We start from the raw sequence: 17222 nt of genomic DNA, 5'->3' as shown, positions 1-17222 counted from the left end.
AGCTCTCAGCAACTCCTACACAATGCCTGCCTGGATGCTGCCGTGTTCCTGCCTTGATGGTAATGGACTATACCTCTCAACCTGTTAGCCAGCCCCAATGAAATGTTGTTCTTTATAAGAGTTGTCTTGGTCATGGTGTCTGTTCACAGCAGTAAAACGCTAACTAAGGCACCTGGTTGGTTGTACAATCTCTGACAGTCCCCAAAGGTCCATGTTAGTTGACTGTTGGTCTTCCTGTGAAGGTCCTGTCCTCTCCAGGTCCCTCAATTCTTCTATCAGACCCCCTGAGCTCCATCTAATGTTTTGCTGTGGGTCATGCATCACTTTCCATTGGCTGATGGGTAGAGCCTCTCAAAAAACAGTTATGCTAGGCTCCTATCTGCAAGCATAAAAGAGTGTCATTTATAGTGTCAGGGATTGGCCTGGAAGATGGGTCTCTATTTGGGGAAGTCATTGGTTGTCCATTCCCTTTGTCTCTGCTCTACCTTTGTCCCTGAATATCTCATAGGCAGGACACATTTGGGGGATGAATGTTCTGTGGGTGGGTTGCTATGCTTATCCACTGGGAGCCATTCCTGTCTACAGGAATTGAGCACTTCAGGATCCAGATCCTCTACTGCTAGGAATCTCAGCTAAAATAGCCTTCATAGGTCCCCAAGGGACTCCCTCCATCCCAAATGTCTGATATGTCCTAGTGCTTGCCCCCCACTCACCTCTGATTTCCCATACTACAAGGACACTTGCTCAACTATGTTCATATCAACCTTATTTGTAATAGCCAGAAGCTGGGAACAATCTAGATGCTCCTCAACAAAAGAATAGATTTTTTTAAAGGTGTGTTTCACTTACACCATGGACTACGGAATACTACTCAGCTGTTAAAACCAAAGGTATCATGAATTTTGCAGGCAAATGGATGGAACTAGAAAATGTCATCCTGAGTGAGATAACCCAGACCCAAAAGGACAGCATGGTATGTACTCACTGAGAAGTGGATTTTAGTCATAAATACCAGGTTAACCAAGCTATAATCATCAGACCCTAAGAAGCCACATCACAAGGAGAGCCCAAAGGAGGTTGCTTGAATCTTCCTCAGAAGGGAAATCAAAATAGATATCAAAGGTGGATGGAGGGAGGGAACTGGGTGGAGAGGAGATGGTAAGAGGAGCAGCGTAGCGGTAGGGAATCAGGTGTAGAGAAAGCAGGGGAGAGAAAATAAAAATATATTCCAAGGAATGTGATTTCTGCTGGTGAGGATGTGGCCCAGTAATAGACTGCCTGTCTCTGAGTTCCACCCTCAACACTGTCAGAAGATAGGAATTTTATCTTGAAAGCTATAAATATGGGGCCTGGGAGAGGACTCTTTCCCTAAAGCAGTACAGGAGGCAAAGAAAGAAGGGGTCTAATTGTGATGAATATAATTACAATTCATAGCTTCGATTTATGAAAGAAAAGATTTGATAAGACTATTGCCACCACCTGAGACACAATTACAGGCAACAGATTTCCCACTAACAGTTAGAAACTGCATGGGTTTCTGAGGTACCTAGTTTTGACCATTGACAGTTTAGGAGAGTGATGTCTGAAAGGATGGCGACAAGGTTCTGATGATGCAAACAGCCCAAGACTCTTCTTGAGAGCAATCTAAAATTTCAGAGCCAGGAATGAGAGTCTCTACAGGAGAGACTCTACAGCCTTCTACAGGAAGTGGAGTTCAAGGTTGAGGAGGACAAAAAAATTCACAGGGCAGAGCACCAGAGTGAGAGTGTGAGAGACAAAGAATAGAACTACAGCTCCTGCTGTCTGAATGCTTGTGGCCCTGGTACAGTGGCTGGCCACCAGACGACGTGTGAGCTAAAAATAAACCTAAGCATTATAGAGCCCTTTGTGGAGTTAGAAAACCAACAGCATTAGTGAGGAGCTATGGGCTGAAAGATTCCCATCATTTGCACAATAGAGAAAGTCAAGGTTGTACTGACCAAGGGAGCTACAAACACTATCAAATCCTGTAATAATTAACAGTAATCTTATGAGAAAGCTTCATTATCAAGCTCATCTATGTCACCCTTGTACAGCCTCGTAATTTTCAAAATAAGCCTCAATAAATGTCTTGTCGAAAATCATGACAGCACTCTAAATGGATATTAAAAGGTTCATTCACATATTATCATGCATTATCTATCATAACATACACAATATCCAAATTCATCTAAAAAGTTATTCAAGAATTTTAAAAAATTTGATTTACTGTTGAGAAAATACACATTGACCAATAGAAGCAAACTGAGAAATGTCGAAATTAATAAAAATGTCAGCTAATTACTTTAAAAAGCTTTATCAAAAATTGTAGACATTCCCAAGAATTGCATGGAAAAGAGCATGATATATGAGAAATGGAAGACTTGCAAAAGCAAACATGCTTTTAGAGCTGGCAAATAAACTATTCAACGGGTATCCTACCTAAGCATCCTGAGCAAATGAACAATAAGAGACAAATGGGGCTGGAGGCCAGGGCAGGAGAGATTATACAGATAGAGCAGGTTCTGAAGGGGGAGATGTTGGAAAGCAAGTAAGACCCTGCACAGTGCTATTGGAGGAACACAGAAGCAAATTAAGGTGAGAAACAATGGTCTTATTTTCTCCAAATCTCATGATGTAGACAATATATCAAAACAACCTCAACATTAAGAAGGACGGCAAAGAAAAGCAGAAAGGGACTATAACAAATATCTTCATAAATACATTCTATAAGACATAATTATAAAAATTACATGCATTTAATTATATCATTACATACGTGCTAAAATTAGAAATAAGAACCATTTCTAACTCATTTCTTTCCTACTCCAGGGTTTGCTGAGCCACCCAAACTACACAGGAATATTAGAGAAAAGACTGCTCCATATTTACCTGATAGTAAAACACACAAAGCTTCTTACCAAAGATTATCAAGTTAAATACTGCAACAAACTACACATAGTGCATTGTCAGTGGATGTTTGTAGCAATATGATCAATCTGCCTGCTTTGGGATAGGGATTTTTTTTAATTAGATATTTTCTTTATTTACATTTTAAATGTTATCCCCTTTCCTAGTTTCCTCTCCGAAAATCCCCTATCTTCTCCCCCCTCCTCCTGCTCCTCAACCCACCCACTACTGCTTCCTGGCCCTGACATTCCCTTACACTGGGGCATAGAACCTTCACAAGACCAAGGGCCTCTCTGGACTCATGTCTCTAGCTGCCTATGGGATGGGAATCTTGATAAATTAAGATACTATTGCTGTAGTATAGAAAGACTTTTAAACAATATTCAGCTCCTGCACATAAGAAATGCTCTTTATACCATGGCAGGACTCACGGGGTCTCACAGAGATCAGGGACTCTGTAGGGGTCTGACCTAGGTCTTCTTCATATTTGTTACAGCTAAGTACCTAGGTGTTTTGAGGGATTCTTAACAATGGGATAAGGGGCTGTCTCTGACTCGTTGCCTGCTTATGAGAGACTCTTTTCCTCCTACTGGGTTGCCTAGTCCGGCCTTGATGGACTTGGAGTTGATGGTGTGTGACTGGTCTTATTGTAGCTTGTGATGTCATGTTTATTTGATATCCCTGGGAGGTCTGCTCTTTTCTGAAGGGAGGTGGAGAGGAGATGGATCTGGAAAAGGGGGTGGGATGGGGAGGGGAGGAGAGACTGAGTGGAGGAGAGGGAGGGGAAATGGCTGTTGGAGTGTAATATATGAGAGAAGAATTTAAAAAATGAATAAAACATGCACATTAAACATAACAAACAAAATAAAAACTGGTCTATCCAAAGAAATATAATGTAAGTCTCATAGGCAATTTTAAATTACATTGTAGTCACATTATAAATACATATAAAGTAACATTAATGTGTGTTACCTAACTGGAGATATGCAGAATATTACCATTTTATGTCTTCTTAGCAATAAAAGGTTGCTAATAAGACATCTTATAAAGTGCTATCTTATTCAAATGCATCAAAATTTTACATATAAAACTTTGGCTTCTCAGGCAAGTCCTCACAGTTGAATATGGCTGTCAGATGCTATGCTAGACAACTGGACTAAAGCAAAGGGGTCATAAAGAGTATGAAACATTTTGAAAAACACACTGGGTTTCCTGAATACCTGTCCAGTGCTTGTGGGCAGTGGATTTCTTTAATCCTTATTAAGAATGAGAACGTTTAAGCATAAATAAGTAAATAACTTCACTCATTAAAATCTTTTCTATGGTGAATCAGCAATAAGTTTGGTGGAGGAGGCAAAAGAACCTTCACTTCATGCTTCGACTTAGAATTTTGGATGCAACTCCACTTGGAGAACTTTGATCCATGCCTTGAACCTGACCTTGCCATGTAATTTCCAAATGTGGATGATGTTCATATACAGTGATAGCTTCATATACAGGATTGAGTTCTAAGCCATGCTAATATGTTGAAGAGTGAAAAGTTGAATGTAAAGATCTTATACTCTTAGTCTTGCCACCGGTATTACCCTTTCCAAACCAAGACACTAAATTACAGAAACTGTTTTCAAAAACAAAGGTGATATTTTAAAATGTTATAAATACTTATTTATTATAATCCTTGTCTATTCCTCCTGTTCTTAAAAAAGAACTAGCCATGCGAAATTAATTTATTGCATACTGGGATAAAGCTATGGAAATGTTTTGTAATTAGGAAGACATTCCCTACTTTAATAGCAGGGGCAGCTACTTCTCATGAAACAGTCAGTATCAAGCAATATGATCAAGAATGTGGTGCAATTTTGTAGGTCTTTATAAGCAAATAAAATTTTAAAAACTCTCATTAGATAGTTCCAAATGGCATCAAGTCCAACTTTTGCTTCAAACTATTCTTGATAGAATCTCCCAATACACTGAAAGTCACAAATGGTTTCCATTGTCAGGTGACTTGATAAAAAGAGTTTTCTCCAAATAGTCACATATACATTCCACTACTCTGTAGGCATGAAAGAAAGCTAGCATTGCCTAAAATCATACTAAAAATATTCCTCCCCCCCAAAAAAAGTATTTCCAGGAAGGACTATCAGTCATTCGTCTCCAACACATGTTTTATATTCCATATGCAAAAAGAGAGATGTCCTGGTTTATAGGGCAGTATTTCAGCTCTAAGCCCCTATTATTTCCTCACGAAATGACAAGAAAGGCTTACAGAGTACATGTCTGTCTTAAATTTTGCTCTGTTTCTACCTCTCTAATCCATGTGATCTTTCCAAGGATTGGTGAGATAGTAAACAAAACAGTGAGATAAAAATGATTAGATCCTTGTAAAACTCTATGAAAGTGAACTTAACGTTACAAAACACAACTATGGTTTTTCTTTTATGCTATCTTGGTGGAATTGCTTCCCATAGGAGGCCTCTTCTCTTCAGAGAAGGGGAGAAGGGAATAGGAAGGAGCAGGGTGTGAACACGGGACTGGGGAGAGGAGGAAGGAGGCTGCAATCAGGATGTAAAGTGAATAAATAAACAAATTAATGGAAAAAACTATCAACTCAGTCATTAACGCTGCTAGTTCTTTGTTAATGACATACACTGAAAGTGCTTTTCTTCATACCCATGATATTTTATGTGTATTTTAAGCATATATATGTATAAATGCACAAATATCCACAAACACTCTCATAATTCTCTCCAAAAAAATCAAATACGAAAGCAAAACCAAGCATCAATTATAATTTTAATAAACTTATTCATGTAGATATAAGCCTGCCAAAGCCATATGTTTCTAATTTAGAGATGACAACTGATACTATAGTTGAAAGCTGAGATTCAAGCTCATCCAATTAGTCTCTCATCCTTGACTTCCACAGAATCATCTCTGGATAGAATTTGAGGCCTCACCTATTCCAACTCAAAACCTTATGCTGAATGGGGTTAAGACATCCCTGACAGTGCAACAATCCATCCAGTTACGAAAGCAAGAAAACACTCTCTAATCAGATGGTCTTCTTCTTTAACAGATGAAAATCATTTCATTACTCCTAAAGAAATTCGGCCCACTGGTGACTCTTGAGGAAGGACCCTTATTGTCTGTTCTTCCATGACCGTTGTTTTGTACGGGCCAGAAATTAACTCATAGCCACAAGAAGTACATACTAAATGAAAAAGAAAGCACATAGCAGACATTTTATCACTTCTATCATAGCTGTGACAAAACACATAAAAGAAGCAGCTTGAGGAAGGACAATCTTGTTTGGATTCACTGTTTCCAATGAGTTGCAGTCCATCAGAACACGGAAGGCATGCTGGAAGTGACCTCAAGGTGGCAGAAATAGGTGGCAGAAATAGGTGGTAGAAGCTCCACACCACCTCACTGACCAGGAAACTGAAATTGGACTGTGTACTGGCTAGTTTTGTGTCAACTTGACACAGGCTGGAGTTATCACAGAGAAAGGAGCTTCTGTTGGGAAATGCCTCCATGAGATCCAACTGTAAAGCATTTTCTCAATTAGTGATCAAGTGGGGAGGTCTCCTTGTGGGTGGTGCCATCTATGGGCTGGTAGTCTTGGTTCTATAAGAGAGCAGGCTGAGCAAGCCAGGGGAAGCAAGCCAGTAAAGAACATCCCTCCATGGCCTCTACATCAGCTCCTGCTTTCTGTCCTGCTTGAGTTCCAGTCCTGACTTCCTTTGGTGATAAACAGAAGTATGGAAGTGTAAGCTGAATAAACCCTTTCCTTCCCAACTGCTTCTTGGTCATGATGTTTGTGCAGGAATAGAAACCCCGACTAAGACAGACTGTAAGCAGGGACGGGGTGTAGCTAAAATGGCATACCCCTAGTGGGTTACATCCTCCAGCCAAGTCTGACATCCCTATGGCTCCATAACTTCCCAAAGCCAAATGGACAGAGGAACAGGACAAGCCGATGAACATATGAGCCTGTGGAGCATACATCACATCTGTCCCATGGGCCATATCTCTCTAGTTTGAAAAGAGAAAGTAGAGATTGAGAATGTCTAAGGCTCAGCACAGCCGTTAGCTGTATACATGTAGTAAGGCCGACTACAGTGTGTCTGTGTCACAATAAAAGAAGCTCATTGCTGGCACAAAGCACTAATTACATTTCCAAGTATCACCTTTCCCTCATTTTAATGTTTCATGTTACCCTGCAAAGGAATATCAACTTTCTCAGCGTTGATCTCTTCCTTTCACACACACACACACACACACACACACACACACACACACTCACACTGTTACGCAAGGAAAACAATAGTAGACATGGAAGAAAAGAGAAGTGTCATCAAAACTGTGATTTGAAATACAGCTCTGCTTACAGTGTTTTTGACTCATCTTCTCAGAGGAGATTTTTTTAAAAAGGTGAACCTTTCACAGCAATCTCTAAGGAAAACTGCTGACCAAACTGGAATCCCTTTCCCCATGTTTGCACAAACACCCTTCCAGTGAACTCATTTTTTAGCACCAAGTATGTCTGGCAGAGCAAACAGAGACTTAGTTGGCACTGGTATTCCCTAGTTGTGGAGTGAGATTTAGATGGAAGATATATCAACATCCACTGAGGCCAAGGGAAGTAAATTGAAGCTGTCTCCTACCACCAAACAAACAAGTACAGCCACATTTTAAACCCTGCCGGCAGGATGAGGGATGTGGGGCCTCACAGCCCAGAAGTGGCTGCTTGCGTATCTTAGTCCTGTAATTAGTGGTGGGTGTTCCCTAAGGATGTTCGAGGATGGCAGATTGGGGTTGAGTGTTGTCCTGAAGTTCATCCAAGTAGTGCTAGAGCTTCCTTTGTGTCTACTCCCTACTTTCTTCACATACTCCCGTCCCCGTCTTTCCCTTCACCTGTCCTGTTTCTATTCCATCTAATCTGTGTTTTCTTCCAACTATGGTTTTGTGGAGGGGAGACCAGGAAGGGGGAACAACATTTGAAATGTAAATAAATAAAATAATCAATAAAAAAGGAAGAAATGTCCTATTATTTTGGTATCAGTACCCTATTGCTTTTAAAAATGTCCACTTTTATTTTCTAAATAAAAATTAGACTACCTATTGGATAAAAAAGTAGTTAAAACTATGAGATATTTTTTTGTCTGTGCTTTATAAAGCTTCCATTTCATTTCCATGGCTCTTTAAAGGCAGGAAACAAAGAAGAAAAGAACTGGGCATTTGTAATTATTTGTCTGGCTCGCATCCTTCTTCTCTTCCTAAGATCAGAGTGCTTTCCAAATGTTTGAGGAATTGCCCCTTCCTTTCTTGAAGACTGTAATTAGGGGCCTTGTCCTCTCCTCCCTAAACAGTAGAGATGTACCTCGTGATGGGCAATAATTGGAGCTCCATGGAATTGAAACATTGGCCCAAGGAACAAGAAGCCTGTCAGTTGCTGACTGAACTGCTGCCACAGGGACCCCTGAGTAGACACTCCCATTACAGGATATCTCCAAGAGCTCCTCTGTGGCCGTCTGCATTTGGGTTTTATTTCTGATTATTTTCAAGTCAGTTTCTCCAGACATGTATGTCAGACCTGAGAATTCCCAATGAGTCATCACAACTCTCTTTGCCTCATGTGAGTCAGAGGGAGTTTCTACAGTATACGACCAAAGATCATCAACTGATATTCAGTTAAGACCTATCAGTCATTCTTAAATCCATATCTCCATGTGCCAGAAATATTTAAATGTCACCAGCTCAATGAAGGTAAGAGGTCACATTTTGAGAAGCCAGTGTTTTCCTTAGTAGCAGGAACTGAACCCAGGGCCCTGTACATATTAGCCAAGGACTCATCCCTGAGTGCTATCCCTCCTTCTACCTTTTTTTTTTTTTAGTTTAAAATGGAGCCTCACTAAGTTGCTTAGGCTGGCCTTGAACTTGCAATCCTTCTGCCTTGTAGCTTGTACCTTGTAGCTTATGTTATGATTATGTCATATGTTATGTTATGATTGTGTCACCAAACTTATCTATGATAAGTACTATTCTTTTGTTATCTTTAATCAAATTCATTTGTTACATTTGGGGTTTTTTACATTTTCTAGAACCAAGTATTCTGGTTTTTCTCCAGCATATTGTTTTTATTGATCATTCGGGAATTCCACACGATACACCCCAATGACACATACTTGACTGGGAAGTGGTACTTGTGATGAGAAAAAATGATAAGAAGGGAGCAACGGACTCAACTCCTAGAATGTTTACCATACAGGCTTCCACTCTCTAGCATTTCAGTTCCCAGACAAATAAAGCCGCTGAAGGAATGACGTCATTGTCCAATCATTGGCTTCTCTTGTTACTCCCTTGGTTTCCCAAGCCTGAGCCTGCATCTCATCCCTGACTTCTCACTCTTCCTCACCCACTCATCTAATTAGTTGAGGGACACACCTTGAGAAAATATTTATCAGAAAACCACATTGATTATGCCTGTAACATTCATCTTCGTTTCCATCACCAAAGGCCCTACTTTAACCTAGTGTCCTGCCGTGTTCTTCAGCTTACTAACTGCAAAAGCATATTAAACTCCTCTCAGTGGAGTTTGTCCCTCATGGTGCATCTTCCTCTGTGATGCACACCATAGCATGTCCCTCTTCACTTGTGGTCTGAGCAGATAGGAACACTGGAAGACAAAGTGGGACAAAGTGAACTGTAAATGCTGGAGGAAATAAGGCTCATTATGTTCCTATCCTTGCTTGTTTCTCCAGCTTCATCTGTCAGCACCCTGAGCCACAAGCACAGTAAATTCCTATATATAGGTCATCTCATCCCCAGGCTGTGCCACTGCTTGGAGTCTCCTCTCTGCTCTCCTGTCACCTCAGCAACTCTGTTCCGCCCTCCTTCCAGAGCTAAAAATTCTGATCATCCTATGTATTACTGCAGAAGTCACTCTGAGTATACTTCCGACAAAACAATCAATCACACTATATGTTATTATTTTTCTTCCTTTGTGTCACTTGCTTCTAGAAAGGCAAAGTGTGTTCCTTTAATCTGGGGGCATTATCTGATTCAAACAAGCAAGAAAACAAACAAATAAGTAAAACAGGAGGATCAGATAGAAAACAATTGACATGGGCTTGGATTGTAGTTATATCAGTGATAGACTTGCCATACGAGATTAAGAACCTGAGTTTAATACTCAGAGTTATAGTAAATCAAGTAACAATACAGAGAGAGAGAGAGAGAGAGAACTGCTCTCTACCAGGGACCTACCTCTGCCCTTCTTCCACTCCTCCATTCAGGACTCTCTAGAGTACTGTTAGACTTGCCACTGTCTCCTCCATCTTAAGATTCACTGCAATCCAGGAAAAAAGTCAGTATACTCTACTATCCTTCGTAGAACTGGACCTCATGTCTTGCTTAGAATCAATCCCTTTCTCCTAACTGGCAGCCTATAAACCACCCCACCCACTTCATCAACCTGGTACTGCTTAATCCTTAACCCAGAGCTCCAAACAAAACTTCAAACATAGGACTGTTGGGATCTGAGTGCTAAAATCCACAGTGATCCCAAGCACCATTCTTCTGGTCCACAGCCCATCAGATTAGATCACACAGATTAGACCAGAATGTTACACAGCATACACAAACCTATGGACACAAGGCAGTTTGGAAAGGCAAGTTCATAGCACTAAGTGCCTACCTCAAGAGTTAAAGAGATCTAATGTTAACAACTCAATGATATGCTTGAATGTGCTAGATAATAGAGAACAAATAACAACAAAATTAAGTAGATAGGAAGAAATAAACAGATCTGAGATCAATGAACTAGAAACAAAAAAAAAAATACACCTGTATATGAGATATATATATATATATACACACACACACACACACACACATATATATATTGGAATATATACACATATGGGAAAATATTCAAAACATAAACAAATCCAGGATCAAATTGATTCTGTTCAGAATTCTACCAGAGTTTCAAAGAAAAAAAAATATCTAACTCCTCAAAATAATCCAAAAAATAGAAATAAAAGGAACATTTCCAAATAATTTTGTATGGTGCCACAATTACCCTGACACTGAAACTGTGAAAAGACTCAAAAATATATATATAAAGTAATACCTCTCATGGAAATAGATGCAAAAGTTCCCAATAAAATCTTTCCAAACCAAATTCAACATTGCATCAAAATATTATTCACCATGGTTAAGTTAGCTTCATTCTAGAAATGTAGGGATGGCTCAACATATGTAAATCAATCAATGTAATCCACCATATAAACAGAATAAAAGACTATAGATGTAAAAGATAATATATTATCTTTTTTATAATTACATAATTATTATATATTATAATTAATATAATTATACTATTTAGTTATAATTATTTAGAATGATATATAATTAAATATATTTTATTTAATTATATAATTAAATATAATTATTTAATAACAATATAAATTAATATAATATAATTAAATAATTGATATAATTATATAATTAATATAAGCATAATTAATAATTGTATAATATATTATATAATAAAAGATAAAATTCTATGAAAATCTACTACCATAGAAGCTTCCTAAGCTATATATGTATATGAAAGTAATTTAAACAGACTTTTTCTATAACGGAGAAAACAATGACATAATATATATATTATGCTAATGAATAGAAATTCCAATACCAGGAATGGGTTACATCCTGTTGATTCATTGGCCGAATGAGCTCCTACAATCACCACTTGTCTGCAGGATATACTGGTGTAATAGTGGCACAAATGTTATGTGAGTGACCTACACTTTGTTATTGGACTTAAGGCCCACTTCATGAGATGCAACCTCTACCAGACACTGCCAAAAGGGCCAAGAACCTGAGACTAGATAGATCACAGAACCTAGGGATGATCTATCTCAACCCTAACTAAAAAGCTATTTGCAACTGATACAGGCTCTGAAAGGGAAAAATCAGTATTTTCAATAGAGTGGCACTGAGTCATTCCAGGGCAGCCATACTCCAGGGGAAGCCCCAAGATCAGGAGTAGCTGGTCCACATAAAATGGATCTATGGGTTTTTGTGATTTTTTTTGGTTGGTTCAGCATTTTTCTTCTTATTTTCTTTATTAGTTTCTTTTCGAGGGGTAGAGAATATGAAGTTGGGTAAAAGGAAAATGGGGAATATATGGGGGGAGCTGGGCAAAAAGAAAGCAGGAAAGCATATGATCAAAATATATGAGAAACAATGAAATCCAATAAATACAAAATGTAAACAAGAAAGATAGATGTGATGTTGAATGCTTATGATCCCAGCTGTGGGATAGTGCATAGGAGGAAACAGGTAGATTTCTGGGACTCACTGACTGGCCCGCCTCACCTAATTGGCAAGCTTCTGGCTAGTTAAAGAGCTTGTCTCAAGAAAGAAAGAAAGAGAGAGAGAGGAACAAAAGGATGGAAGGAAGGAAAGAAGGAAGGAAGGAAAGAAGAGAAAAAGAAAAAGAAAAAGAAAGATGAATAGAATCTGAGATTGACCTGTGACCTGTAACTCTATTAATCTTGAATGTAGAGATTGTTGGCAAATGTGGTACATCACATGAAACCACCCATACACGAATAAAAAGCATGCAAATGTACACACACCTACACATACACACACACTGAATACATGTTAAAACATTCTAATTACAAACACACCTGAAATATTCGTATTGGTTAGACATTATAGAGTTTCAAGATTCTCTAGGATCACTGGCCTTGAGTTGTGTAAAGAATTAGTGCTGATGAGCAAACACGTCTCAGGTTCCTATAAACTTTCTCTTGACTCAATCTCTGATCTCCACTAGAAATACTACAAAGCTACAGATGCTCTTACGGCTGTGGAATTTTTTGTGCTATAACACTTAATATGACGATTCCTGAGCTAGTCCAACAGAAATAATTTAAGGAAAGGGGATGAAGTAAGCAGACCAAGGATGTCTGAAATGATATACTGCATTTGCTGACAATCTCGGCATCCATGACTGCTAGAAATGATAGAAATGCTGAGCAAGCAACCACAGACCGGCCAGGCTTTTGCAGCTAGGATAGTCAAAGGGAGGGTATGTCACAGCATGGAAACATGGTCTCATTAACATTTGTAACAAAAAACAGCAACAAGCATGTGTGGGAGAAAACAGACATTTGATATCATCCTTTCTGAACTTATCTTCAGCCGTTCACAGAGGCAGATGATGTCGGGTCCTCTTGCCCAGATGGTCTTTGCAAACTTATCTATGACACGAACCTTCCCAGTGACTTCAGCTGTGTGTGATTAAGTGCAGTACTGAGGGCAGCTGAGAGTCTGGCACCAAAGGAGTCTTCCACACAGAGAAGAAATGACAGGGAAGAAAAGCAAACCTCCTCCTGCTTACAAACGCTGCTTTTGTGAAGTTACAATATATATACAGCATTTTTTCCTTTCCTTTATCCCCTCTAAGTAGTCTCTCTAACAACGACCTACTAGCCTACTATAAAGCAGTCTTGTGTATACTCCCACAATAGAACATGGAGTACAGGAGAAGTCCATCTTCCAGGATGTTTGTCAAAAGACATCAAGTCCTTACTAGGCATGAAAGACATCTTCATCTTAATTCTCAACTCTCTGTCTTACAGAAATAGATTTCTCTTATATATACAATAATCCATTAATGGTATGTTTATTATAGCTGCTTGAAGAAACTAAGAAAACCGGACTATGACAATTACCCACGTTTCATTGTTTTCTGGATGCTAGCAATAATTTTACTTTGTTACATCAGATTTGATCTAGGACGTCTTCATTAGTTCGTGTATTTCATCAGAAGTAGCGTCTGGTAACTCACTGAAAAGAAGCCTCTAATGGGACTCCCCAATGTTCTGAAAGGAGAAATGTAAGTGGAACCATGGACCATAATTTTTATTTCCTTATGTGATTTTTAGCTATGGGCAGTGAGTGTGTGTGTGTGTGTGTGTGTGTGTGTGTGTGTGTGTGTGTTTATAGTGATGTAGTAATGCTAAGAAATTCAGGAAGAACTCTGTCTCTTGCTATGCATTATGTGACCCACCTGCGATGAGAAAGATTACGTAATGTCACTTCTCATAAGAAATATGAATGTTCCATGAATGGTTCCCATTTTTCTTTCTTTCTTCCCATGCCATGGTCACTGGGAATAGCACAGCAAAACTATATAGCTTCTAAAATTCATTTGCCGAGTGTGTTGGCTGATTTCCTTAAAACTAGGGTAATGTTTATGTCTCTTTTTTTTGTATTTAAGTTATTTGTAGCTACTAATCACATTCTGTAATATATACATTTTTGTGTATTTGCTTATTGCCTCCTCCCATTTGAATGAAAACAATAGAACCAAGTGAAAAAGGAACGAAAGAAAGAAAGAAGAAAGAAAGAAAGAAAGGAATCACATGTATAATCATGTATATGCATGTGTAATGCATATATTCTTTCTATATTTATTTACTTTATTTACATCCTAACCACAGCTTCCCCTCCTTCCTCTCCTCCCAGTACTTTCCCCCCTGTACTGGCTGGTTTTGTGTATCAACTTGACACAAGCTAGAGTTATCACAAAGAAAGGAACCTCCCTTGAGGAAATGCCTCCATAAGATCCAGCTGTGGGGCATTTTCTCAATTAGTGATCAAGGGGGGGAGGGCCCATTGTGGGTGGTGACATCCCTGGGCTGGCAGTCTTGGCTTCTATAAGAAAACAAGCCAGTAAGTAACATCCCACCATTGCCTCTGCATCAGCTCCTGCTTCCTGACCTGCTTGAGTTCCAGTCCTGACTTCCTTTGGTGATGAACAGCAATGTGGAAAGTGTAAGCTGAATAAATCCTTTCCTCCCCAACTTGCTTCTTGGTCATGATGTTTGTGCAGGAATAGAAACCCTAAGTCACCCTCTATCTCTCCTCCCCATCTACTCATCCTCCCTCTTTTCTTCAGAAAAGGGGAGACCTCCCAAGGATATCAACCAGCCATGACACATTCTTAATGTACCTATACGATGGCTAGCTTAGTTACACAGAAGTTATAATTTCATACATATACATATATATATAGTTAATACATAAAATTGATCTAACATAGGATAAATATGTATGTGTCCAATGAGACATTTTTATTGGCACTTCCTATAATCCTGAGACGTAAAGTGGTATGCGTTTGCCTTCAGATAATAGTATCTGTTTTATCAAAATCCAAGATAAAAATTTTGTTAGTACTATTTGGTAATGGGTGAGGTTTCTGATGATCCTTTTAAAACATGTACATGTACTGGTCATGTAAGCTAGAAGTTGTCGCACTAACTATACACAAATTAATTTCCAAGATTTTGTGTTGAGTTGAAATAGAAGCTAGGGTCTAGGACAGCTGCTGTTTAATGTTTAAAAGTCTGCTGAGAAGACAAATTAAAGATTTTAAAATTAGGGAGTAAAAAAGGCCAGCAACTGATCCGAATGTTTTTCTCCCTCACTAAACTTTCCTAAGAGTCACATAATAACTGTTTTTTAGTGCCACCTTTTGGGTGGTCTTGTTATTACATAACAGCAAAATTGAGAACTGGAAATCTGGTCTCTGTATGTGTGTGCATGATTGAGAAGAGTATTGGATGTGGTTGTTGTTGTTGTTGTTGCTGATGCTGTTGTTGTTATTTATTCACTTTACAAGCCACTCACTGTTCCCCTCGTGGTCACCTGCTGCCATAATCCACACCCCCATCTCCTTCTCCACTGAGGAGGTGGGGTCTCCCTGGGTATGCCCCCATATTAAGTCTCCATGAGGCTAGATATATCCTCTCCCACTGAGGCCAGACAAGGCAGCACAACTAGAAGAACATAACCCATGTATAGACAACAGCTTTTGGGACAGTTAATTAGGACCCACATGCTATATATGTGCAGGAGGCCTAGGTCTAGCTCTTGTAATTTCTTTGGTTGGTGGTTCAGTCTCTGAGAGCCCCAAGCATCTAGGTAAGTTGACTCTGTTGGTCTTCCTGTAGAATTCCTACCCCCTTAGAGGCTGAAATCCTGCTTCTGTTTCTTCCACAAGAGTCCCCAAGCTCCATCCACTGTTTGGCTGTAGATATCTGCATCTGTCTGAGTTAGCTCAGTACATTCTTCACATTAACTGTATAATTTTTTTTTGTCCCAGTATGGACTCTGTTCACTTCCATTCTCCGGTAGGAGCAGTGAAATCTCCTTACATGTGGTTTTTGAGTCATGTGATTCATCATCTGTCTATCCCATTTCCTTGTCCGGCCACAGCAACCCAGGCATTCATATTCATTTAAACAAGTTTTCAAACTATTTCATCTCCTTTTTGTTTAGTTAATTTCAAGGTCGGGGAGCAACTATGGCTGTGTAGAGGACAAGTGTCACTGTTTCGACTGTGAGAAAAATTTGAAAAGCTTCCTAACCCTTCAGGTTTGTCAATGGAGAAATAAAACCTGAGATAAGTCTTAAAATTCTAATTCTGGAAATTGTGCTCACCTATGCCAGAGAAGGTGCATCTGGCTAACATTCATGGTGAGCTATGCTAGAGAAGTACTTGCCTGTAACTGACATCCCTGTTGACCTATGCCAGAGGAACTGCCTGTAACTGACATCCCTGTTCACCTATGCCAGAGGAACTGCCTGTAACTGACATCCCTGTTCACCTATGCCAGAGGAGGTGCCTGTCACCTATACTTTAATATAAAATGAGCTGATGCAGGTGAGGTGAAATACCTGCTTCCCAAATTTTATAGCACAGTAACAGAACTGTCCATCACATCTACTATATCAAAATTGACAAGGATGACAGTCTGACCACAAACTAAGATTTCTCTGCTTAAGGTTATAAAACTCGGAACAATGATTGAGTGGGGTGTGACACTTGTCATAGTATATCAATCACTCATTAGAATCTAGGGGGCATATTACTCACTCATCTTAGTTCTCAAGGTTCTGTTCCCATCACTAAAAATAAGAAACCAAGAAGCAAAATATAAATCAAAGAAAGAAAAGTGAAATAATTTTAATTAAGTCAATAAACACAGCATATATTTATAATTTTAGAGTCTCCCTTTTGTAGTAAAACTCCAAACATCATGGAAGTAATCAATTTCTGATTGGATTGAAGTCCTGTTGCACAAGATGAAACCCATACATAGCACCATTACCCAATGAAGAGTCTGTGGCTAGACCAGACACAGGCCCTATAGGAGAGCCTACCCATTATTCTAAATGGGTGTTGTATTGCACTCCCAGTGACT

This window comes from Mus caroli, unplaced genomic scaffold (assembly GCF_978045245.1).
Source record: "Mus caroli unplaced genomic scaffold, Mus_caroli_1 scaffold_17, whole genome shotgun sequence".
NCBI lineage: Eukaryota > Metazoa > Chordata > Mammalia > Rodentia > Muridae > Mus > Mus caroli.
This window is presented reverse-complemented; position numbering follows the sequence as displayed.